Here is a 25,624-nt window from a genome sequence, read left to right as displayed (position 1 = left end):
ATTTTTAGTACTGATCACAAGGCACAGGTCGATTTTTATCATTTTTTTTTAAGATTGAATGTTTCGGAGAAAATTTCCACAACAAGCTTACAAACATATACAAATCATATAAATAAAGACAGACAATCGTTTTTACAGTTGAAACTGTAAATTAAAACAACTTACACCAAATTAAAAAAATCGATGCAGTTCTCTTATCTGTAGCTTTACTACAAAAAGTAGTGCATCCAAACAATTTGTACATCATCCGCTACAGCCCAAAGTACTGCTTGTATGATACAGGATGTACCCTATGTACATTATCTCGAAGCACAAAAAAACGAAATGACATTTTCGTGAAAACTCATGTTTTTCATGATAAGTTTTGTGAATTTCAACGACATTATTTTTTGGGGTTAATTTTACGTCAAATCCATCAACACTAGCATAAAAATATTAAATTTGTCTCTGCTTCGATATACAAAGAGATTTTGTTTGTACGTTATATCAATGATTAGGTACCTGTACATGTTTAAATTTCATAAACAGTGGTAATTCTTATAAAGATATTAGCTTGAAAAACTTTGAAAGTTTGAAAGTTAACAGTGCTGATCAGTGTTGACTTCAGCTGTTCGTGTTCGTAGGAAGTTGATCTTAAATATTTACTTCTTTTATCGATCAGTGTAAATAGCTATGTAGTGTAGTGTCGGTACTTGTTGTCTCAATTGGCTAAGAGCAACACTGTCGTCCTCCCGTTCCGGTGGAAGGAGTCCACTAAACAGGTGAACCCTATTTAATTGTAGGAGTGATGCGTCTGTACCCTCAGTATGCCTAGGAATGAATGGTTGGGGCGGTTTTATAAAAACCCAACTGCCTACGCAACCTGTGGAGTAGCAGGGAGCCCTCTTCAGTATTCTGCAACTGGGTCGGCCCAGCAAGCCAATAAGTGAACGTGATCATGAAAACCATCGACTAGCTCGACAAGCAGGCAGACTAGCTAAGCTCTGAGACGAGACCGGACAACTGGCTTCTTATTGATCTTCTTTCCTTCCAAAATGTTTGTTGTTTATTTACGTTTTGCTCCGATCGTCGTTCGGGCTAGTGCTGCCAAACATTTTATGTTGCTTCAAGATTCAAGTTTTTTACGGATGAAACATGAATAAGAAGTGCCCATAAATTTTGTCATGTGTTTAGGGGGACGGGCAAATGAAGGAAACTTCCATAATTGGTTATCCATAGCGTGTTCGTAAATCAAAACTAATGAAGGATTAGTTCTAAATGATATTTGTAAACATAATTCTTTGGAAAAAAAAAATACCTTAACGCTAAGGCTAGTTTTCTTCAAAATTAATCACGTATCACGATTTTCATACATAATAGTCACCGTTGAGGTGCTGTAGCTCTGCTTCATGGTGAAAAATTAGGCTTACATTTTGACGAGAAGAAACGTCTTCGGTTTTGATTCAAGCTAAATATTTTTTTGTAGCATCAGCTGCAAAACAAACATGGTCAAATTGTTCAAAATAGGACCCAAATTCATCATCGAAAAGAAGCGAGAAGGCACCGATTCATTGCCTTCTTTTGGTGTTATTATAAGTGCTCATTTCTAACAAAAAAAAAAACAAAACAAAAAAAAGTGAGTTTTGTCAACCGCGCTTCAATCTTTCATTTTGAGTAGGATTGAATTGATAAAGCAACCCCCCGAGCAGTTGAAACAATCTCCGTAATAACAGTTTTTGAATGTTGAATTTTTTTGTTTAATTTTCAATACATTTATCTAATTATTACGAATGAAAAAAATAATTCTCTTTCATTATTATAATACACTTTTACCATAATGAAAATGTATGCGGACCGTATTTTCAATCGCTTTTGACAACACTGTCCACACGCGGTCGGGAACGGTCGGATGGTTTTTGCTTTTTTCTAATAGCATGAAATCAACCAATCAGCAGCTGGTCCGTTTTGGCCCCATATCGAGCTACCTATTGACTGGTCTCGTTTCAGGCTAAGCTGCAATCGGAGCTAGAAGCGATTCGAATAGTCAGCTAGAATCACAGAATTAGGTTTCAGCTTTAATCCTCGGAGTGGTTGTATAAGGGGGGGGGGTGGGTGCAAAGCAATCTAGTGCAAAACATTGGATAAAAAAAACTTGAAGTGATCAAATCAAATCCATCAACGAGGTTTTGTTCATCGATTCGTTCCGTATTCGGAATCTCGCACTGCGGCTCAATCTGAGTGGACTTGAGTGGATTTGAAATTCATAATTGACCACACGGATTGGTATTACCAAAAATTTGCACTTTGAGCGAGTCGTTTTCGAGCATCCACCTCTTCGTAGTTATCCGTGAATGCAAACGACGCGTTTGATCGCCTTCCAGGTAGCAATTGTTCTTCCTCTAAACAGTCGTTGGGGAAGCGATGCCTGTACGATAGGCAAACAGTTTCAAACAATAAATAAATCGCTTTCGCTCTTCGTACATATGTACAACAGAGATGGTTATATTTGCGGTTTAGGGAAAGATGATATAGATCGATGAGATTTGAATTACCTTATGATAACTAAGTTGCCGTGTCATAAAATGGCTCAGTTGCTTAGTTGGTAAAGCACTTGTCTAGTAAATAAGAGTCGTGAGTTCAAATCTCACCTGAGCTGTGGATTTTTTCCCAATTTAACCAATAATTTACCCATCTGTACAGTGTACATATGTACGTTGAGTTATTTGAAATTCATAATTGACCACACGGATTGGTATTACCGAAAATTTGCACTTTGAGCGAGTTGTCGATTCTGTGTCTGTACGAAATGGTCACATCTTCGTTAGACTTCCCCATCAAAAAGAAGACACTGCCTTCGTCGATAGAAATCATCTACTGGATGGAACTGACAAGAGCAACTCCAGGACCTCCAGTGCTTGGTACTTAAAGTTGCTGGACGGCTCAGGATTGCCACAGTAACGAATCATCAGTTGTCTGGAAACTCGACTGTGATCCACGAATAGTCGACGACGATGATGAACAACAGCAAAAATCTACGAAAAGGTCATCGCTACGTTAGGGGATAAGAGAGCGGCATAGAAGGTATAAAACTGGTTCTTGGCAAACGACAGTACCATTATTATTCGGAATCAGTGAAAAAAATTAAAAGGAAGTTCTCCCGTGGGACCTAAAGTCCCTGGCTACAATTTTCTTCGATATTTGCTTCCTTCAGGTAGAGGACGAGGTGCGAATATCTATGGAGGAGTACGTTGCAAAAAGCATAAAGGCTTCACCATCATCAAGTCCTCGTTCGATCCCTCAGTATCAATGGCTCAGCGTTTGGAATATTTGGTTGTTAAATAAAAAATTAACAACCTCAACATCGGAATTGTGGTGCATTACAATCCTTTTTGCATTAATCAACTGTTCATCCAGCGTTATGAAAGACTAGAACTATTGGAATTGAATGTCAACGATGTGTACATTACCAGCGACTTCAACATCAGCATCTTCACTCAACATCGTTTTGGAAATGCTACTGCACTCCATCAGTTCCATAGAGTGTTCAATCTCGCAGTGCTGGCTACTCCACTGACTAGAATCACGGGCAATACCGCTTCTACGATTAGCCAGGTGATTGATTGTCCCCAGTCGATTCTGAAATCCTTGGCAAACAACAAGCACACTCTCGGATCATGAAATCAAATCAAATATCTCTATTCTTATGTCCGCATAAGGAAGCCACCTCTGCTGCAAACTGTTTTCAGGAATTTTCTGCGAGTCAACCAAGTAAACTTTAAGGCAGATTTCTAATCTAGACATCATAGAAGAATCTTGAACAACGGAGTTGCAGTTCTTTATTGATCGTAATGCTTCGAAGAATACCATCTTCATCCGGATCACCAACAGGATAGTACTAGCAATAGCTGTCCACAATCTTGTACTTTAGAAATCCAAACTGAACGTGGGGTGACCAACAGTGACAAGACAGGGCGAACACACTTATCTATAAGTACTGGGTAAGTCAGTCAGGAGTACCACAGAGACTCAGGATCGGCACGTTCACTAACCAAATACTCGCGGGCAGGTAGTTCTCACGCAAAATGGAGGAAAACCACAGCACTATTCAACATTTTATACCAGTTTATCGCAGTTGACCGGCTAGTTGCGTTCGGTTCTCGGCCGTTGCCGACTTATGAGCCTCGCGAACTTAGTAGGGCGCTTCACAGGATTTAAAACTAGAAACAGCGGGGTTCAGGGATGGGGATAGGGCATTACAATCAGGCCTATATTGGTGGTTGTTGAAGTTACCTGATGTCCTATCCACCAAGCTTCTTTTCCACTTTCACTATTTCAGACTTCTTCACTTCTCCAAAATCTTTCTCCAACTAGTCTCAAACATTTATAAACTGTCCTGCTCGACGAAAGTGATCCTCAGTCATGCAGTCGTCAAGCGCTTGGAGGTCCATGACCTGTTATCAAGTCATTGCCTCTCTTCCCATTTCTTATTCCTTAATGGTCCCATTACGAACAATCTCAAAACTGTTGAATACCATGTTGAACGTCAAAAATAACACTGTGGATGTTTCTGTAAATGCAGATTACCTCAATCTGTTTTTTTTTTTTGCAGAAGGACATACCAAACAACAGCATGGTTGTTGTAGATGACCTTGTGACACCACAGGTACAGCAACGAACAGTCCATGAATGATCGATGGATGAACATTTCGACGAAATGAGCCCGCGGTTCACATTTAGAACTACATACGCAGCTGAAGTGGCAAGGAATATAAGGAAGATATACGAAATCAACACCAAAGCTACTCGGGAGCGGACCTGGTTGGATGGTTAGAACACGTAACTATCATGCCGAGGACCTGGGATCGAATCCCACTCCCGACGAACTCGCAAAATGTGAAGGAAAGTAAAGCGTGGGTCGCGAGATAAACTATCCCAGGGCTAAAAATCTCGTTAAAACAGATAAAAAAAACCAATGCTACTAGTTCAGACGCAGTACCACTCTCGTTTGTGAAGATACTCTGTCCCTTCGTTCTAGCATTTCTCGTGAACTTAATCAAAGAAGTGATACGCAGCCAGTGGTTTCCAACAATATGAAAGAAGGTCGTAGTAACACCTATACCAATGAGTGTGCTACCAGCTATAGGGGGTGGCCAAAATGTTTGGGATAGACAACTTTTATTTCTCTCACAAAAATGTTCAACATGCTGTAACTTTTCATGGAGTTCATCAAAAATTCTCAAATCTTGACTGTTTGTCAACCTATTATATGTGCATCATTTGAACAAATTTGAGCTCGATTGTTTAATTTTTCTCGAGTGGGGTTGGGGTGAAAATTGGGTTGTTTAGTGAATAAAATATTGCTACTTTCTATATCCTAATCGAAAGAGCTCATTTTTTTTTTGAGTATAACGCGATTTTATTGCGATTCAATACCTTTGTTTTCATGGTTAAACAAACAATACAAATTTAATTTTTGTAGACAGAATGACAGTTCATTTGATAAAGTGACAGTTCGCCTCGAACAAAAAAATTTTCCCATACATACCTTATATGCATTTTAAAAATAGTTCCCGGCCACCAAAAGTTATGAAATTTTGGATTTCGACTAATTTTTGGACGGAAAATCTGATTATGAAATAATCTGAATACTCCTAAAGAACCCAATTCTCCATAGTATGTAGCTCCCATATAAACCTATTTTGCTTTTGGGCCACCATTAAATCACCACCGAAATGTCTGAAAATTTTACAGGACTCTAGTTTTGCACCAAGGATTGTAATAAACATATGAGAGCTTTGAATTTTAAACATGTTGGAAGTTCGAACTGCCCTATACACACTACACAGTGTATTCTGTGTATCCTCGCCTTTGATGATTTCCAATCAATACCGATCTTGTTGTTTTGCTGATGTTCGTTGTTGTGCTGCGATTGTGAAGAGTTTAATCTTGCCTAGTTTGGGTAGTGGTTACGATTAGGATAGCTCAGATCAATCTTCGCCATAAAAGAACAGCAACGATCAATCTTTGCAGACTTATGCAAAATGGTACAGACAAAGTGGCTTTAGTCCAAGAACCTTACTTTCGTAAGGGGAAATTCTATCTAGGTAACCTTGTGAACCCGGTGTTCGCTACTTTCAGTAAAAATGAAACGGCAAACTCGCGTGTCATGCCTCGAGCCTGTGTGGTTGTCCACAACGCAATTGTTGCTACACTCATCTCTGCACAAACCACCAGAGATGTATGCGCTATCACATTTGTTGTATCCGTTGGAAACCTCAACAGGAAATACGTCTATTGTTCGGTTTATTTAACGCATGATAAACCATACCCTACGGATACTTTCATGCAAGTCATCACATACTGCACTTCAAAAGGCCTTCCGCTAATTGTTACCAGTGATGCTAATGCACACCATATCATCTGGGGTAGCTCAGACATTAACTTAAGAGGAATACTTAAGTAGTACAGATCTTCGATTACTTAACACATAGGTAACCGCAATAGAAATACACTAGAACTCCAATGGCGCTGTAGTCACTTTTTCCGTTTAATTATTTAAATAAATTTAATTGTAATAATAATTGCACTGTTGAAAACGCTTTGACATCCATGTGCACAACAGAACATGTGCTCGATGATCAAATTGAGATTACAATTATGAAAAGAAATCCATGTACTCCGGTGAGACTCGAACTCACGACTCCCAATTCGCTAGACGGGCGCTTCTATTCCTTCATGCTACGGAGTCACTCAACTATCTCCGTCGCCACCTGGCCTAGAACTGAACTCGATTTCACAGTCGCACATGGTTATCTTCTTTTCACAATCCCAACCTCCTTTGGATGGGATTAGATGAACATCTAACACATACACTGTTGTGCACATGTGTGTCAAAGCGGGAGAGGAAATTATTTTTAATTGTCAAGAGCTTCGGGTACTGCCTCCCAATCACTTATTGGTAGGTATGACAATTGGCTTCTTTAGCGATGTTGAGATAATACCATATTCTGAATCTGCATGCAAAACTGAGACGAAATCCAAATTTTCATGAATTTTGGTGCCCGGGAACCTATTTAAAAATCAGTTTGAAGTTTGTATGGGAGCGATTTGTCGAATCACCCCTCATCGCATTTTGTACTGGGAGGAGCTGTCAAGCAGTTGCCCAGCTGTCAAAAAGTGATTTCAAAAAATCCTTTTGTAATTGATTTTAGGTATCAAAGTAAAGTTCTAAAAATCGGAAAAAATCATAGTAGCTCAGAAAATGGTGCTCTTTTGTATGAAATCAAAAAATCAATACATTATTCTAAATTAAAAAACCCAATTAGTGTATTTTATGGATGTACAATTATGGAAGCTTTTGATTGAAGAAGCTAGCCCCCAGCGATCTGTGACGACCACAAGAGGAACCTCTTGGTGGAACTCTGATCTGGCGAATCTCAGGAAACGATGTAGAAACAGGTGGAACAGACGACGTTCGGCTGGATCGGAGGCTTTCAAGTCGGCTCGTAAGGCCTACCAGAAAGCTCTCCGGTCTGCTGGACGATCCGGTTGGAAAAAAAACCTTTGTACAAATGTTTCCAGTCTGAGTGAAGCCAGTCGATTAAACAAATTCCTTGCAAAATCTAAGGATTTTCAAGTGAACGAACTTCGTTTGCCAAATGGTGATTCCACTTCCTCTGATGAAGAAGTTTTGGAATGTTTATTCAGTACACACTTCCCAGGATGTGTGGATATTACATCTTCGGATGAACCTGATATCTTTTCTTGTAGTTATGATTCTTTAGCTTCGGCTAGGAGTATCATAACTTTAGAATCGATTGAATGGGTACTTAATAGCTTTGCTCCTTTCAAATCTCCTGGGGCAGATGGGATTTATCCTATTTTGCTTCAGAAGGGATTTGATCACTTCAAACAAGTTTTGAAAAAAAAACTACTTGTTTGCAGTTTTACTACAGGGTATATTCCCAAATCCTGGCGGGATATTACTGTAAAGTTTATTCCAAAAGTGGGTCGTGCGTCGTATGAAGAAGCAAAGAGTTTCAGACCTATCAGTTTGACCTCTTTACTTCTGAAATGCTTAGCACGCATTGTCGATCATCACATCCGTGATGCTCATCTAGCCAACATGCCTCTTCATGTGAACCAACATGCCTACCAATCTGGTAAGTCCACTGTGACTCTTTTACACAAAGTTGTTTTGCGATATCGAGAAGGCATTCGCTCAAAAGCAATCCTGCTTGGGTATTTTCTCAGTTATCGAGGGTGCCTTTGACAACGTGCCTTTCGATGCCATATTGGAAGCCGCACGGAGTCATGGTATAACTGCAATGATTTCCAATTGGATTCACCAAATGCTCAAAAACCGATATCTCTTCTCGACATTACGTCAAGCGGCGATTAGGAAATTGAGTGTTTGTGGATGCCCCCAAGGGGGAGTCTTGCCACCACTTTTGTGGAATCTCGTAGCAGATAGGTTATTGAGGCAACTCAATGATAGTGGTTTTCTTACTTATGTTTTTGCCGACGACTACCTAACATTGTTAGTCGGTATGTGCCTCAGCACCCTTTTCAACCTGATGCAAAACGCTCTTCAGGTAGTTGAGGGTTGGTGTCGTCAATATGGTCTTTCGATAAATCCGAGTAAAACATCTATTTTTCTTTTCACGGAAAAGCGAAACCGTAATGGTGTTCGACCTTTGCGTCCCTTTGATTCTGAAATCGATGTGACTAAACAGATAAAGCACGTTGGAGTCATTCTTAATTCCAAGCTTTCCTGGACACCTCATATTGAGTTCAGAATCAAGAAAGTTTGTATGGCCTTCGGGCAATGCCAGCGAACCTTTAGTACAACTTGGGATCTAAAACCCAAGTATATCAGATGGATTTACACAACTGTTGTTCGGCCAATATTGGCCTTTGGATGTCTTGTGTGGTGGCAAAAGGGTAAAATGAGAATGATCCAATCAAAGTTAGGCCATCTCCAAAGGATGTGCCTAATGGCGATGTCTGGAGCGTTCTCTTCAACTCCCACGGCAGCGCTCGAAGTTCTATTTGACGTTGCCCCACTGCACATTTATCTCAAACAAGAAGCACTTTCTTGCACTTACCGTCTACGGGTGTACTCGGTTTACTCCTGTGAACCGCAGTTCAACACACCCCTCATTGTTTCCACTTTTAGTGAATTGGGACAAAGTTGTCCTTGCTCCAAGTAATCTTACAATTGCTTGTAATTTTCCATATAGGACATTTTCCAGGAAATTCCCTTCCCGGGAAGAGTGGACATCTGGATATCTGGAGAGAAGTATTTCAGACGGCATCGTATATTACACTGATTGCTCCCTTCTCGAAGGTCGAGCAGGTGCTAGTGTTTATTCTCGTGAGCTAAGGCTGTATCAGTCTTACTCACTTGATAGACATTGCACCGTTTTTCAGGCCGAAATCTTTGCTCTTATGTGCGGAGTGCAATCATCACTTCAGCAGCACGTAACGGGCAAAGTAATATACTTCTGTTCAGATAGCCAGGCTGTTATTAAAGCACTTGCTTCGGCCAATTCCAGGTCGATGATAGTTATCGCTTGTCGAACTCAAATCGATGAACTGAGTTCAGCAAACGCTGTTCACCTTGTATGGGTACCTGGCCATTCTTTCATCGCTGGAATGAATTGGTTGATGAGTTAGCTCGCACTGGAGCATCACATAACTTTATTGGCCCTGAGCCAGCTATTCCGGTATCCAAGTGTTGGGTAAAGCTTCAGATTGACACCTGGGCTGCCACTCAACACAAACAATACTGGAATAGTTTAGAGTCATGTCGTCAAACAAAATTGTATTGTACTGAGCCATCTCTAGCGGTGGCGAAGTACCTAAGAAATCCGTCAAAGCAGAATTGCAGCATGCTGGCCACTGCCGACTGAGCTATCACATGGCGAATATTCAGCAAGCTGATTCATTTGTATGTGATAGCTGTGAATCCGATTATGCAACTTCGTATTATTTGATATGTAACTGTCCAATTTTTGCGCAACTGCGTTGTCCAATACTGACGTTGTCGAAACTGACTTCAGAAATCTGAACTTTCAAGATGTTCTGTTGTACTTGACCCTTTGTGGTAAAGAGCTATAGGCCCTCTTTACGCTTTATGCGTTATTACATTGTCTTTTCAGGGCACTGTTTGAACCCATTGGGGTCTGCTTATGCGTTACTACCGTCTTCTAGGGTGACGATCCTATTCCCCTACCTATGCTTTTCCCCATCCTATCCTTTATTCCTCTCCCTCTCCCTCAGGTAGATGATGAATAGGCTCGTGTTCATAGCGATGGCATGAATGTCTCAAATGAAGGATAACGTGCCTCTGGAGCCGACCTACTGATACTCATACCTGATCCCCTACTACATCGCTGCTCACCTTTCGGACCACCCGGCTTCACATCTATTTGTTTTCGCTCATGTTGCTTTCGTTGTTTTCCTGCCCCATTTATGCAAAACATTCACCTTTGTTACCAGACGGGCACCAAGGTACCTATGTATGTAGGTATATTGTGCACCGCGATACATACTACACGGCACTTTTCTCGTTACGAACATGATTCCATCAGAAAATTACTTTCCATTCACTCCATTCCAAGCAGCACCGTATCGTCCTTGTTCTCAGACCTTCGTCTGGGCGTTAAGGGCATCTCTTGATTCTTCGCGTGACGTCAAAGGTCAAGTGAACACAGCGGCATCATCCAATGCAAGCAGTCAGTCAACGGTAATAACTCTTGAGATGTGCAGGCAGCTATGATGCTGCAAAAATTCACTTCTAGTTCGGAAAACTAGGAAAACTATTCGACCCTTCTCGCATCCACCTAGTAGCACTGATAACGAGGCATCAAATTCCTGCCGATGTTGCTACTGCTCCTGGGCCAGGTCGCCGCCGCACCTGCCGTGTGAGTCTATCGAGCTGAGCTGAACCGGTGAAAGTGGCGTGCAAGGATATTGGCTGGCTAGGATTGGGTCCGTGCACGGCGGCATCATGCAACCCGTCCGACGTCGTCTGTTGTTGTGCGGCTTCACAGTTTCGTGCACTGCGCTGGGGAGAGAGCAATGCACACGACGGCAGTTCAAATATATTTATGCAATCGGCATGCATGCATGCCGGATTTTAAGGCGGTGAACGGAGGAAGGCGGGAGGAGTATTTTACAGATTGCATGTTGCAAGAGGTTGTTGCAATTTTGTTGTTATAAAAATAAATTCCTGTTAGAAATAGAAAGGCGGGTTCGGAAAGCGGGTAAACAGTGCCATCGGCATGGCCGGAATAAGTTAGAAAGTACGTCGGATCGGAATGGGATGTTTTAGAGGAAAAGTATAATTACGGGGATGATTTATGAGGTTGGTTAGAAGTAAACGATGTATGCGAGGCATGTTTGTTAGAAGCCATGATGTTGCAAACTATGTACATGCAAGTACATCTAAATATATTTCCGAGGCCAAATCAAATTATGTTACCTACATATAATTTTATGATCTGATGGTACGATTCAAGCTCAAGCTCCGAGTTAGATTAGATGTTGCAGCCTTTGCTCATCAACTATACTAACCAACTAAATAATATAGAATCGTCTTTAAATTGTAGTTTTTTTTATTAATGTGTATTTTAACATTTAGCTAATGCTACACTTAATTGTAGTTGTTGAATCTCATAATAAAAGCGACGTAGCAATGAAAACTATAAACTGCAAAATCTAAAAAAGCCGTTTTAAAACTAACTTACGAAATGTAAATAGTATTGCTTGTTTACAAAGAAGAAAAAGGAGAAATATTACTTTTTGAGGGTAGAACTAAACAGGAACTTTTTAAAATGATATCAAAATTAAACTTTTATTACTATTATTTGCTATCACAGTAAATCATATTCTTCACTTAAACTCGATGAATAACTCCAACTAATCGATACAATTGCAGTTCGATACAGCACAGAAACGACACTATAGAAAACCACTCAACGTCATCCAGTGATCGCCGAAGAAGCCAAAGTTTCCCCAGAAATAGCACAAGGCATTTGGATTCTATCCAAAAACATATCTTAAAGAAGCGAGCTGACATACGCTCACACATTGGCTCTGGCGGCGCCCCCAGCAGAATCCCATTGCGACCGAATGTACAAGTTTGAGTGGAGGTCAGCTTCCAGATGGCAGGGTGACATCGGCGGATGGACGGCTTGCTATATGGCTATAAACCCAGGGCGGATGGAAATGATATCGGAAGCAGACGACAGTAAAGCAGAGATGGTAGTAATTTCCGCAACGGATTCCACCGCTGGTGGTTCTTTTCTCCTCCCGCACAATGGGCAGTTGTATAGACATGTGAGGACATAAGAAATGAAAAACTTGTAGATTATTTGGGCAGGAGTCCTATTTTTGGATTTTTTTTATTATCAATAATATTATACCCAGCACAGGATTTTTTTTATTATCAATAATATTATACCCAGCACAGTGTAAGTAAATCTATCATACCACACCTACAAGTTATGCAACCAGGGAAGTGTGCTACATCATCTTCAGAGTAATCAAAACACAATCGATCTTTTTACGTCTGAGATCCACACGGCAAACCGTCCGTGAAACTACAATTTCCCAACAGCTCTCCATCATTTTTTTATTCACTAATGACACTTAATACTACGTAGTGCATTCATGTCAGGGATTGATTCTCTGACATCTGCAAGAACTTGTGTAGAATCAGTGGGATGCACGGTCTGCCGTGGACAAGCGATTGCAATCATCACTCATCCGTTTACTCCGGTGGTTAAAATTTTGAACGATCTTTTGCAAATTTGTCAGATTTTCATGTCAAGTTTCGGAGAGGTTCCCGAAGGTTCCAGGAGGCTTCCAAGAGGTATCAGGGGTGTTTCTGATGAGTTTCTAGGCATATCGAGATGACCCAGGAGGACTACGAAAATGATTTGTCTTAGCAAAACCAACCCCAAAACTATTCGCATTACTTAGTTGTACTGAATACTTGACCATTCCCTGACCGAAATCCCAAATCCCAAGGGTCTTCTATTCTTCTATTTATGAGAGCGTCGGTGAGTCGCTGAGCTCTGATTGGAAAGCTGTTCCTTCCCAAACAGCATTCCATAAGCAATTTGAATAGGAGTATTCCATTTTTAACATGACAACTTTCAGTATGCAATCTACGAATTACTCCGTTACCACGCAACGCAACGCAATATCGAGTTGGTTCTGGAGGACTTCGCAGCGATTTCCGGGAGAATTGAGCACCCGCGTATTCGACCACCTACAGCGACATCACGCTCACACTTTGTATCACAAGCGTGCATTTTTCATGGCGTGTATATTCAGTACATAACGCGACCGCTCCCGGATTAAGAGGCAGTTTCAAAAGGGTTTCAATATATTTCACGGGTGTTTACGGGATTTTTGAAGGAGATTTCAGGAGTTTCAGGGGGTTTTAGAAGGCTTTCAAGTAAGTTTCAAATGATTTTAGCGGGTTTCGAGACGTGTCATTACGTTTTAGGGGGTCAGGTGTTTTCAGAGGTTTGAGAGTCGTTTACGGGAGTTTTAGGATAATTGCAAGGAGATTTCAAAGCTATTTCATATAAGATACAAGGCGTTTTTAAGGACTTAAAGGCCGTTTAGGGGGTTTTCAAGGACTTTAAGAGCGTTTTCAGGTAGGTTTCAATGCGTCGTAGGAGTTTCAGATGGTATGCGGGGTTTTCAGGGGAGTGTGAATATAGTTTCCAAGATTTTAGGATGCTTTCAGAAAGGTTTCGTAGAAGTTTCAGAGGGGTTTCAAGGCGTTGCAATGCGTTCAAGGTATTTAGAAATTGAACACTTTGAATACTTGAAGTGTTGGTAAATCTTCCGATATGCTCTATAGTTTCCTGGCCATAGAATATTATTCTGCTTGCCACACAGTGTACACGGTGTTCAATAAGTTCGGATACACAGTAAAATTGAATTTATTTTCTATCTGTAATTCAGTTTTGCAAAGTGAATGTATTAATTGAAAGCTCACATAATACTGATCAAATACAGTATATGTTTTGAAATAAACTGTCCTTTATCCTTTTGTAATAATTGCAAATGTGTCTCAAGTTCCTTTTGGCCGGCACGCACGTCTGTCATTGGTATTTCATCTAGCTTTTATTGAGTAATGGTGTTAAGTTGAATCAAATTAGGTTGTTGTCCTCAGCATTAGTGGAAGCAACTATGACCATACGAAATAATCTATAAGATTCAGATTGGGTGAAATACGGACTCATTTTATTTTGATCTTTAAAATTGCTAAAATTACCGCTGTACCTGGTTTAATGATTTTTGTTTTGTCAAAAAGCAAGGCTGCGTTATATCTCAGTTTAATCCATAGTTATCTTTTCCAAAACTTGATTATATCCCTATTGTGGCAAATTTGAACCAAAATTGGCTTTATATAATGTTTTTATGCCTTTTTCATAGATTTAAGCACATTTTGACTAAACTTGCAAATTTATCACCATATCATCACTGAAATAGCAGTGTAAAGGTTTTGTCTATTAATTTAGTTATTTTAATATAGTATAGTGAGATGTAAACTCAAAAGTCAACGTTTTAGACTTCTGTAGCTTGAGCAACTTATTGAAAATTATTCCAGCGTGCCGGAGCTTACAAACTTTAGATGCATCTAAGGCTTATAAAAAAAGTAGAAAAACTCTTTATTCAAAACCATATGCTATATTTGATCAGTGTTATATGACCTTTCAATAAATACATTTACTTTGAAAATCTGAATTACAGATATGAAATTAACTGAAGTTATATGGTGTATCCGAACTTATTGAACACCCTGTATAAATCTCAGACAAAAAGCGAAATGCTCAAAAATTGAATAGGAAGTCAAATTTAAAAAAAAAAAACGATGTTGCAAGACATAAATTATACAGAAACCCTAAAAAAACTGGAAGAAATCAGAGCAAATGTTTCTGAAATGAATTTCATACATATAACCGCACTACAATTTGGATTACTGTTTTAACTTATAAGCATTTTCAGTACTGAAAATTAATAACAATTCATAACTTTGAATTTGTATACTATGAGGTGCAGTGGAAGAAACATGTATGAAAATTGTCTTACAAAGTTAACCTTTATGCAGATCACAGAGATTACAGCTTTTGCACTGCAAATTTTTCGAATTTAATTTTGTAATTGCGTTGAACTTTTCCCTTGCAGTTACAATGATAAACGGCCTATATGTGTCCTGAACCTGACATATACGAGCGTCTTCAAAGATACAAATTTAGATGTCAAAACATGTAAATTTACGTCTTCCAGGACTTATATTTTATTAGCGTCTAGCAATCACTACTACCGATCTGATAGTATAAAACATATAAAAGTAAAATATTGACATGCCTGGATTCGAACTCAGGATCTGCTGATTGTGAGCCACATCTCTTGGCTATTTCACAAGGTGGCAGATGAATATGATATTGATTCTACGTTTCTGGTGAAGTGGATTTGTTGACATCACGGTGCTCCCCAGACCGTTATTATAAAAAAAAATCTCCATCCAATCGGTGCCCACCATTTCTTTTCTATGACTATCCTGCATGTCTGGGCAAAATTTGAAAAAAATCGTAGGGCCCATTTTTGAGTTACGCCCTTTTAAAGGGCATAAAGCCCAATATACAAAGAAAAAATTGAAAAATTTAATACTCAACCATTTTTAAATGATTTTGATGAAATATTTTCATGAAAAATTGTATTGCATTGAGTATTAGATTTGTTTAGCATAGTTTTTGTTGAAATAATGAAGAAAATATGACGTTTTCGAGAGTTGACATAAATAAAAGTGTATTTATATGAAAATATTTGTAACTTCTCAGGTTGAAATACGTTAAGAAAAAACGTGAATGTATATAAACAAAAAATAAATAAAGTAAATGAAGGAATAGCTCATAAAAAGAGAAACCTTGCGTAACATGTGAAAAGGCCTAAGTACTTTTATAATCAAACATGTTTCGATCGCTGTAGGACCCAACTGTATCCACCCACGAATATCCGCATCATTAACCGATAGCCCGAAGATTGCTCTATCTGAAAAGGGTGTTGGTGTGCGTGGGTGTATTGAGATGGGTCCTATAGCGATCGAAACATGTTTGTTTGCAAAAAGCACTTAGGTCTTTTTCACATGTTATGCTAGAAATGATATTATGTGTGCTTGAATGAATGGAAGAAGAGTTTTAATTGTTTTAAGCCCTTTACATAATTCTTTTATTTGCACAAGAATAAAAACGAATCAATTCTGTATGAAATCATGAACACCAATATGTGTTGATATATAAATTTTGAATGGCAATTACATTTAACCAGATATGGTATTGTATTTAAAAACGTAATATTTTAAATAAGAATGTAGTAGTGTATTATAAATAATAATACCCACGCTGAAAGCCGCTTTACGGTGATAAAGACCACACAAATGTGTTTAAATTTTTTATTGGAAAACACGATTGTCACACCACAAACGCCTCCTGGCAGCGTGTTGTCCTTTTTTTATAGAAACTATGTGGATATGTGGTGCAAATGAAAAGACTTTTACATGATGCGCGTAAATTTGAGACCAAATTGTGATTCAGTCTTGAAAATGTTTACGTTCTATGATGTTTCTGTCTTGTGCAAATTTCAGAACTTTTAAGTGTGTCTGCTTTCATAATTTCTCGCTGGATGATTCCCAAAGATATTTCCAAAAATCATAAGTAGAAAGTTCCTTATGAAATTTGTATTAATGGGTTTCGGGGAAAGCTTTCAAACAATTTCTCTCGGGATTTTTATTAAACAATTACAGGTCGGACTCGATTATCCGGGTGATCCCAAAATTATTTCACCCCGGATAATCGAATCACCCGGATAATCGAGCCATGCTTCTTTTCTTTTATTTTTGATGTTCTTCAATCAAAAAGTGTACCTTAAACATAAAAGCTAACATACATGACGTTGTAGTGCCTAAATTTAACGTCTGGTATTGTTACAAGCATATTTTTTGAAAATGAAAGTTTAGCTGAAAAATGTGAAAAAATAAAACAATTTTCAAATAGGCTAAATCTTATTTACAGATGTTGTATTTGATGTTTATCACATTTTTTGACATACTGTAATCTAAAGAATTGTAAACAAAGTTTTCCCCGGATAATCGAGCCATTTTTGCCGGATAATCGAGCCCCGGATAATCGGGATCCGGTTAATTGAGCCCCCGGATAATCGAGTCCGACCTGTATTGCAAAAGATCTTCAATTAATTTCTTCCAGTTCTGAGTTTCTATATTTCTCTTTGAATTCCTAGAATGTTTTCTGTAGGAATTCCGGGAAGAGCTCTGGGAGTAATTCTAAGGAATTGTGAAATCCCGGAAGGAACTTCCGAAATTCCTGTAGAAACTCTGGTGAAGTCCCGGAAAAATATTCTGGAGAAGTCTTGATAGAAACATCAGAAGAAGTCACAGATAATCCTCGTAAAGAAATCCCGAGAAACCCTTTAACCCTAAAAGGGATACCTGGGGTCCATTGGACCCCAGGCGCCTTTCAGAGCTCGTCTTTGATGGAACACACTCAGCGAGGTGACGAAACTGAGGCCATGAAGGTATCCCTTTTGGGGTTAAGAGAACTGCCACGACAACAAAAAACGACAGTAAAAAGTATTTCAACAAGAGAGTAAAAAATTCAAAAATCCAAATGGGAGCATCTATATCCCTTTCGTGATGAATCAGCACAATTGTGTTGTTGACCAATAATATTGTTTCACCTGTTAAGACTTTGTTTATGTGATGTTCACTGTTACAATAATTCAGCCATTGCTTAAACTCGTATGAGTGCAAACAAACTTTTGTTTACGTTGGCCGAGAGATTTACCACAACAAGGTTAACAGAAAGTGAACAAAAACTGTAAAACATGAAAAAGTTTTATCTCTCACATATGTTTTATTTCTGACATACCTAGGTATTCAAAGCTAGAAATAGAAAGATTAAGAGAAGTTCTTTCAAATGAAGAAACATTATTGTTGTTTTGTTGGGAAATCTAAAAGTTCTGGAGAGCCACAGTTGAGCCATTTGTATGGAGATATCTTTTTTTGCGCTCCGTCCTGAAAGGGATATAGTACGTAACGCGAGAAAGTGGAAAGTTGCAATAATCCTCCCTCTTCCCTCGCACGATGTTTTCCATCCCACAACATTGCATATCATTCATTTCAGAACTGGGGTAGTGGAGGTATTTTGGCCCGGGCAGGTATTTTGATCCACCTAGGGAGTTTTATGACATTTATTATATAAACTTTATTAAAGCTTGGTATTTTTATATTGGAACACGAACAGTGTTAAACTATGTAGTGACCTTTATTTTGAATATTATTTAAATATGCTGTTCAGTATCGAAAAATAGAGAAAATGTTTTCACTTCAAATGAAACGCGCGAAAAAGCACTAAAAACAAGGAAGGGGGCAAATTCGTAGTCAGCTTCGCTCGATTTTCTTTGACAATTTTTCACAAAAACTCTTTCGGGAAATAACTTGAGAATTACATCGGTAACATTTTAAACAATGTCATTGTTTATTGCTTAAAATTTCTTCAGAAATTATATAAACAAATCTTTAGGCAAGTTATGTTCCAATTCCTCGTAATAACGGATTTGTGGATGTTTTTTCGGTAATTTCTTTCAGAACTTTTCCAATATTTGCGGATTTTTTTTATATCTTTTGGGTGTTCCTTCGGCAATTCCTTCAAACATTATTTTTTCAAATAAATTGAGAAATTCTTCGGCAGTTTCGTTAACAATTTCTTCAGAAATCTGTATTGCAATTTCTAGTCTAGTCTAGTCTAGTCTACACATACACAGCCATTAATTGAAAGAATCGTGGGAAATGATAGAGCCAACTAATTCTACCATTTTTCTTGTCATTATTAATACTTGCAGTACATCAGAAAGGCATTACAAGCATTAAAGTGGCCAGGCCTACTGTGCAGTGCTATTAGTTTTACAAGAAAGCTATAGAGTGGGGACATCTCGTACCAACCGCTCAGCCTTGTAAATTGGTGGGGGTGATCATGCTAAGAAGGTTAATGTCATCTCAGAAATCCGTATTGCAATTTCTTCAAAAGACATTTTTAGCACTTAGTTTTGAAATTCATAATTTCTTTAGATAATTCTGACCAATCGGAAATTTTGCTGGAAATGTCCATTGCAACTTCTTTGAAGATTGTTTAAATAATATTTAAGGAGCTTATTAGTTAATTCATACAAAAGTTCCTTCGGAAATTATCACAGGAATTTGTTTGAAAACTTTTTGAGCACTTCCCAAAGAAATTTCCTCGGGAGCTCCTCCAACATTTGTCAATATTTTTAGGGAACTCCTTCGTTTGGAAATCCTTTCAACAGATTTTTTTTTAACAAATCATTCAGGAATGTCTTCGGTTACTTTTCCAAGAAATCCTTTAGGAAATTAAGAGAAAAAAATGACACGGACACGTTTAATGCTTCCAGTGAGCTACTCGCTCCTTGAAGAAATCACGACGCGAGACAACGGATGCGCAGTGGCACAGCCGAAAACTTTTACTGACAGCTGCGGCGGGAATTGAGCCCATACTCCTCTGCATGATGCGACTAAGTGCTTGGTGACACTAGACGCACGACCATGGATCCACACTTTCAGAAATGTTTAGTAGTTTACAAGGTTATAATACGATTTTGTCTCCAGTAATTTATTTAAAAATCATTTAAGATTTTCTTCGGCACAATGTTTTGGAATTGCTACTACTACTACTACTTTCTGGCTCTACGTCCGCACTGGGACTTGGCCTGCCTCGCTTCAACTTAGTTTTCTTTGCGCACTTCCACAGTTATTAATTGAAGGGCTTTCTTTGCCTGCCATTGCATGAATTTGCATATTGTGAGGCAAGCACAATGATACTCTATGCCCAGGGAGTCGAGAAAATTTTCGCGACCGGAACGGGAATCGAACCCGCCGTCTCCGGATTGGCGATCCATAGCCTTAACCACTAGGCTAACTGGAGACCCTGGAGACTGGAATTGCTACGTATTCCAAATTTCCTATTTCGAAAATAATCCAGCTGAAATGGACTTTAGTAATTTGTTTGGATATTTTCTTTGAGATTCCCTATATAAAATCGCTAGTATTTTTTTTTTAATTTTTTGTGCAGTTGATGGAAAAGGCAGTATCAAAACTTCAAAATATTCAAACTTAAATGTTGATCTTGCTGTTTTCCTGCCTAAAGCTGCCAGGCTGAAAATTTTTAACACAACAGAATAACAATATGATGTAATTTTACCCTTTTTGCGTTCTGTTATAATGTTCACCACTAATGAACGTTTTATTTCAGGAGCATTCAGGTAAATCTTTTATATATTACAAATGTAACCACAGACGAACAGACGCCACACTTGGAAAAAAAAAATACAGTAGAAATATCGACCCAGAATCACAACCGCCAAATGCGCCTGTAGAATATTTGAATAAACTATTGAATGGTAATCAAAAGAGAGCAAGTGAAGTGATACGTCTGTTTCCCTGTGATGTAACTGTTGCAGTTGCATGCATATCCCCTATAGTTTTAAAGGGAGTGGTTAATACCAATTTCTTATTCAGATTTGTAATCAAACATCCAGCAAGAATCAAGAGGGAAAAGGAACCAGGCAGCATAACAGCGGTCCAGGACTATACCACCTACGAATTTGTGCGACTTGCAATGCTAATGCTAAATTGATAGAAGAAGGGTTATCTATATTTTATCAAAGACTTCAATAGTTTTAATCATTTCTGTTTTTGAGGTTTAGCTATTGCTAGTGTTTGCCGATTCAATGCGCGTCAATAATCAATTGGAAAGCTTTTACGAATAGGTTTGCAGTCTGGCTTTAGTGAAGGAAACTATTCTATTTTGGCCGACTATTTCAAATAGGATTTGAAGTCATTTTCAGGGAAAAATATTGTAGTTCTGTCTGTGAAGAAGACGCCGAATCTGGTGTCAAAACTATCGTCAATCTTCAAGCACAGACGAACCAGCATAACTAATAATTTGTTTATTCATCTTTTTTAATTTCTTTTAATTTATTTGCAAATTTAAACTTATTGCTTATTCTTCACATTTTTTGTTCATCGTGAAAAGTTCAATTTGTGGTAACGTATGAACAGTTTGACTTGATCAGCAAATGAAGCAAATAGCTAACATCCCAAAAAATCACTGCAACCAAATTATTTGGTGTTTCGATGTATAATTGAGATTTCGTCGGCGTTAAGTAAGAGTGGTCTACGTAGTTTTGAACAGGTAAAGAAAAGCAAAAAACTTCGACAACTCTTAACTGTCGACTTAATGCCACAAAAGTTCAGCCTATTGGACGCAGTGGCTTAATTTCCCCAACAGGGGAGGAAAAAAAAAAAAAAAAACTGTCGACTTAACGACATAAACATATTTTTTCGACAATGTTTCAATGTTAATATGCTTTGAAAGACATCAAAAATCATTTCATAATAACACCAGACAGAGCTTGATAGTCCCAAATATAATCCAAAAATAAAGAGCTTCGATTATACAGGGAACAAAAATATTTATTATTATTTATGAAATATTTATTAAACATTTATTATTATTAATTTATTATTATTATAAAATTTATTAGAGTTCTGGAGCGTCCCAGAAAGTGTGGGCACAAATTTGCAGCTCTGCTATTTCAGACAGACGTACGTAGAATACATCAGGATTTCGGCAAGATTCATACAATTGTATAAAATTAGGTATACTATTATGTAGAATATGATATAACTGAAAACTTTGCCAAAATAAGAACTAATTTTAAGCTGGATGGACGGAAAAACAATCCTTACTTTTCATAATCTGTCCATGGCAAGTAATCACTGTTCACCACCGCCGTTGACCGAGTTTTACGAAACAAAAAGAACCAATGACACAAGGGAAAAGGGAAGTGGGACTCACTTTTTGCCGGGTCCACTCCGCTCTGCCGGTCCAGTACCTACGCCGAAGACGGCAACGACTTCGTCGGTCTTGGTTGGTTGACTTGGTTAGTGTGGTAAATCTTCCGGCGTGTTGCTGCGGGTGCGGTACCCTCGATGATAATCCCAGGATGTCGTCTTTCCCTTCTCAGTTAAAGGTTGGATGATTCCGAAATTCAAGCTGTCAGTTTGAATTTGGTTTTTCGGCAGGAAGTGGGTAGCACAATGTTCTTCTTTTGTTTCAAGTTGGGACTGAGGGAGTATCACCACAAGCACGCTTTTAATTTCCACTTGAACTTACTGCAGGATTTACAAACCGCACACTTATGGTTGAACCATTACTCAAACACACTCTGTATACGGGTCACTGACTAGAGCTAAGTATAGCAGAATCGATTCACGTTGAGCAAGTTTCTATATTTGCACTTATACTCTTGGCATGGTCTGAAATCTTCATTCCGAGAATCCGGACACGGGTGGTGGGATTTTTTTCTACCCTTTTGGGTTCGTTTGCCCCCAAACACTGTCGTACTAACTCACCGAGGTGGCTCTCTTCTCTTCAAACACACAGATCACGTATGAAATTGAGCTAATGTTGCAACATTTCCTCCACCCCGTCTATACCAACAAATAAATACATTTCATATGAGGATACACCCAGAGGACTTGACTGCAATGATCCCTTCAAACCGAGCAAAACACTTTCCACCATAAAATGACCGCAATTTAGCAGATTTTCATATTTGCAAATTCCACACTTGTACCGCCCACACTCTTCTTCGCAAACAAAACAGCCAAACGACACAAATAACTTTTTCCCTATTAATAATCAATTTTCATCCGCCCAGCCTCGCACAACAAAAAAAAACTTTTCCCTCAAAACAACGTGCCCGAAAACGCACTTCCCACTTGCGACACTCGCGTGCGGGCCTCGGCTTCCGTTTTCGCGAGGCTATCGATTATCGCCGCTCTACAGCTGCTGCTGCTGCCCTACCAGGCAGAGCCCTCTAACGACACACGGCGGAATGACCGCGAATTCTCTTCTGCACCGGAGCCCTCCACCGGTCAAAATCCCGACTCCATCACGCCACGCGCCCCTGAAATGGGGGAAATCTCGGACTCGAGACCCGTTCCCGGTCAACCGTGTGTGACCCGTTTTTGCCCCGTAAAATGTACGGAAAAAACTTGCTGAAATAACACACAGATTCTCGTTCCCAATACCGGCGCGGCACGGCACCGTAGCAGATCGTCCCCGAAAAAAAAGCACGCTTATCTCGGAACACCGCTCGAGAGCAACTGAGGTGGCCTACTTCCAGGCGCTGGCACCGGATCGACCGCCCATCGAAGTCGTGTGCTGGCTAGCTGGCTGGCTGTTGTAGGGATGGCTTGGAATTCCAACCGAAGGCGCGCTTACGGTTCACGAGGACGACGACGATGACGATGGCGAGGACGACCGGATCGTGTTTTGAGAAAATAACAAAAACACTGTGCGGATGGAAGGGATTTGCGAAAAAGTCATGTGCGTTTTCGGGAGGTGGTGGGTGGCTGGGAGGATGGTTCCAATGGGTGGGAAAGCTTTTCGGAAAATTGCTCTGGAGAGCGAAATGGGGAGGTGAGAGTTAAGAGAGGTGAGTTACTGTTTGTTATTGTTTGCTGAAGTGAGAGCCGTTATATGAGAAAATGCGTTCTGTAGACTTAATAGTGGGACTGGTTCGAGAAAAAAGGACAAAATTTAATTTCTTTTAAAAATATGTCGGAAAGTATTATAGGTATCGGGTTTCTCAACAATGATTAGACCCCTGTGATAATTCTAAAATTCACTGATTCATCACTTCCAAGCGATATTTCACACTAATCAAACTTATTTCGTTTAACTGTAGTGCAACCGACGACCCTGTTATGAACTCGAAGAAAGTTGTGAACGTGCGCCGCTGCGAAGTCGTGTGCGAAATTCGATTGTAATAATAATGAATTTCGGCCGAGTCTAAATGGGTGCAAATGCCGCATTATGTTTTGCATGAAGTGCTGTCGCAATGTGTTTGTTGGTTTAGCGGCTACTACTTCTGGTTCATATGCAGAAGGTCCTGGGTTGAATCCCTGGCACGTCCCTTTCCTCCTTCTTTGTACCTTTCTATTTACTTCCTTCCTCTTCTCTACAATAAACCAACTAATGCATACACTAAAACCTCTTTCTATGCATGTTATTTTTGTGCACTTTCAATTTATGCTCCTTTGTTATGCCCTGCATAAAAAGAGGGAAAGCTACTCAGAAGTGTCGTGAATATCCTCTCCGCCTGGAAGCCAAATGTCCGCGAATGAAGACAGTCTTTCTTCGATCCGAATCGGATTTTCGAATCAACTCCACCAGCACAGAGTGCGTCACGGACACGTCCGTTCGTCTCCAAATCCGCCAAAAGAAGACCGACCAAGCCAAAGCCGAGCAAGCCTGAGGCTTCGCCTGCTTTGTCGATTTATTATTCAGCACATCTGTCAATTCAATTGTTATGTCGGCTATCAGTGCTAGTAAATGCACTGGAATAAAACAGCAATTCCAAATCATCCATTTGTCAGTTGTTTTTTTTACGCATATTCTTAAAATTACTCTACTATTAGGTTCTACATACTACATTCTTCCCCTCCTCTACTCTTCTTGTGAAACTGGACTGAAATAAATGCTTAATTTTTTGTGCAACTTTAAGCAGTCTACTATGCAGGTATATGCATAGTTTGGAAAATATTGACTACCGTCAAGACTACCATTTAGTTTTGTTAACTTTTTTTTCTACCTTTTTACAACTTAGATTCAACTTGAAGATTATCCAAATTCCATTGGAGTTTAATACAATGCAAACCCAATTCAATTCATACTGAATATTTTGTTATAAATTAGAACAAATTCCATTCTAAATCAACTTTAAATTCAATCCAATTCTGATTTTTTACCCAAATCCAACTCTAATCCTCAACCAAACCCGAACCCATACAATATACAATCCAACGCCAATCCACATGCACTTCCGTTTCAAATTGCAATCCAACTCCAATCAAAATTGATCTAATCTAAATCCAGTCTAAATCTTTGAAGAATCTCGTCCAAATTAAGTCCAATACAATCAAAATACAACCAAAATCCAATCTAAATCCAATCTCACCCATATACAATCGCTACCAATCACAAACCAAACCCAAATTCAACCAAATATAAATTCAATCTAACTTCAGTCAAAGCCCGATCTAATTCCAATCAAAAATTAAATAAAACCACTATGAAATTCGTTTTCTCTTGCTCGGACGACTCCAAACAAAACTTTTGATTCGTGTCCTGCCACGCGAATCTAAACATATTCTGCCTGAGTCGTATCCTCTCGCATGACCCCTAACCAAACTATTTTGATTCGCGTCCTCTCGCACGAACCTAAACACCTCTCTGAGTCGCGTCCTCTCGCACGCCTCCAAACAAAACTGTCGATTCGCGTCCTCTCGCACGAATCTAAACACAACCACCCTGAGTCGCGTCCTCTCGCACGACTCCAAACAAAGCTCTTGATTCGCGTCCTCTCGCACGAATCTAAACACAACAACTCTGAGACGCGTCCGCTCGCACGACTCTAAAGAAAACCATTCCAATCCGTCCCCGTTCACACCAAT

At 39.2% G+C, this 25,624-nt stretch overlaps 1 protein-coding gene and 1 non-coding gene across 2 annotated transcripts in view; one reads left to right on the top strand and one right to left on the bottom strand.

Moving 5' to 3' along the window:
* The window catches only part of LOC109411327 (dipeptidase 1), a 911,905-nt gene extending 888,209 nt beyond the window's left edge, over nucleotides 1-23,696 (bottom strand). The window contains exon 1 of the mRNA XM_029870619.2: nucleotides 21,960-23,696. The gene's annotated coding sequence lies outside the window, so the exon portion shown is untranslated. The remainder of the gene's footprint in view (nucleotides 1-21,959) is intronic.
* Trnat-agu (transfer RNA threonine (anticodon AGU)) lies at nucleotides 2,564-2,635 on the top strand. Its single transcript has one exon. It is a non-coding gene; the product is annotated as a tRNA-Thr (tRNA).
* Nucleotides 23,697-25,624: the final 1,928 nt, after the last annotated feature.

This window comes from Aedes albopictus, chromosome 3 (genome assembly GCF_035046485.1).
Source record: "Aedes albopictus strain Foshan chromosome 3, AalbF5, whole genome shotgun sequence".
NCBI lineage: Eukaryota > Metazoa > Arthropoda > Insecta > Diptera > Culicidae > Aedes > Aedes albopictus.
The sequence above is the reverse complement of the archived record's forward strand: the minus strand, read 5'-3'. Positions and strand labels throughout refer to the sequence as shown.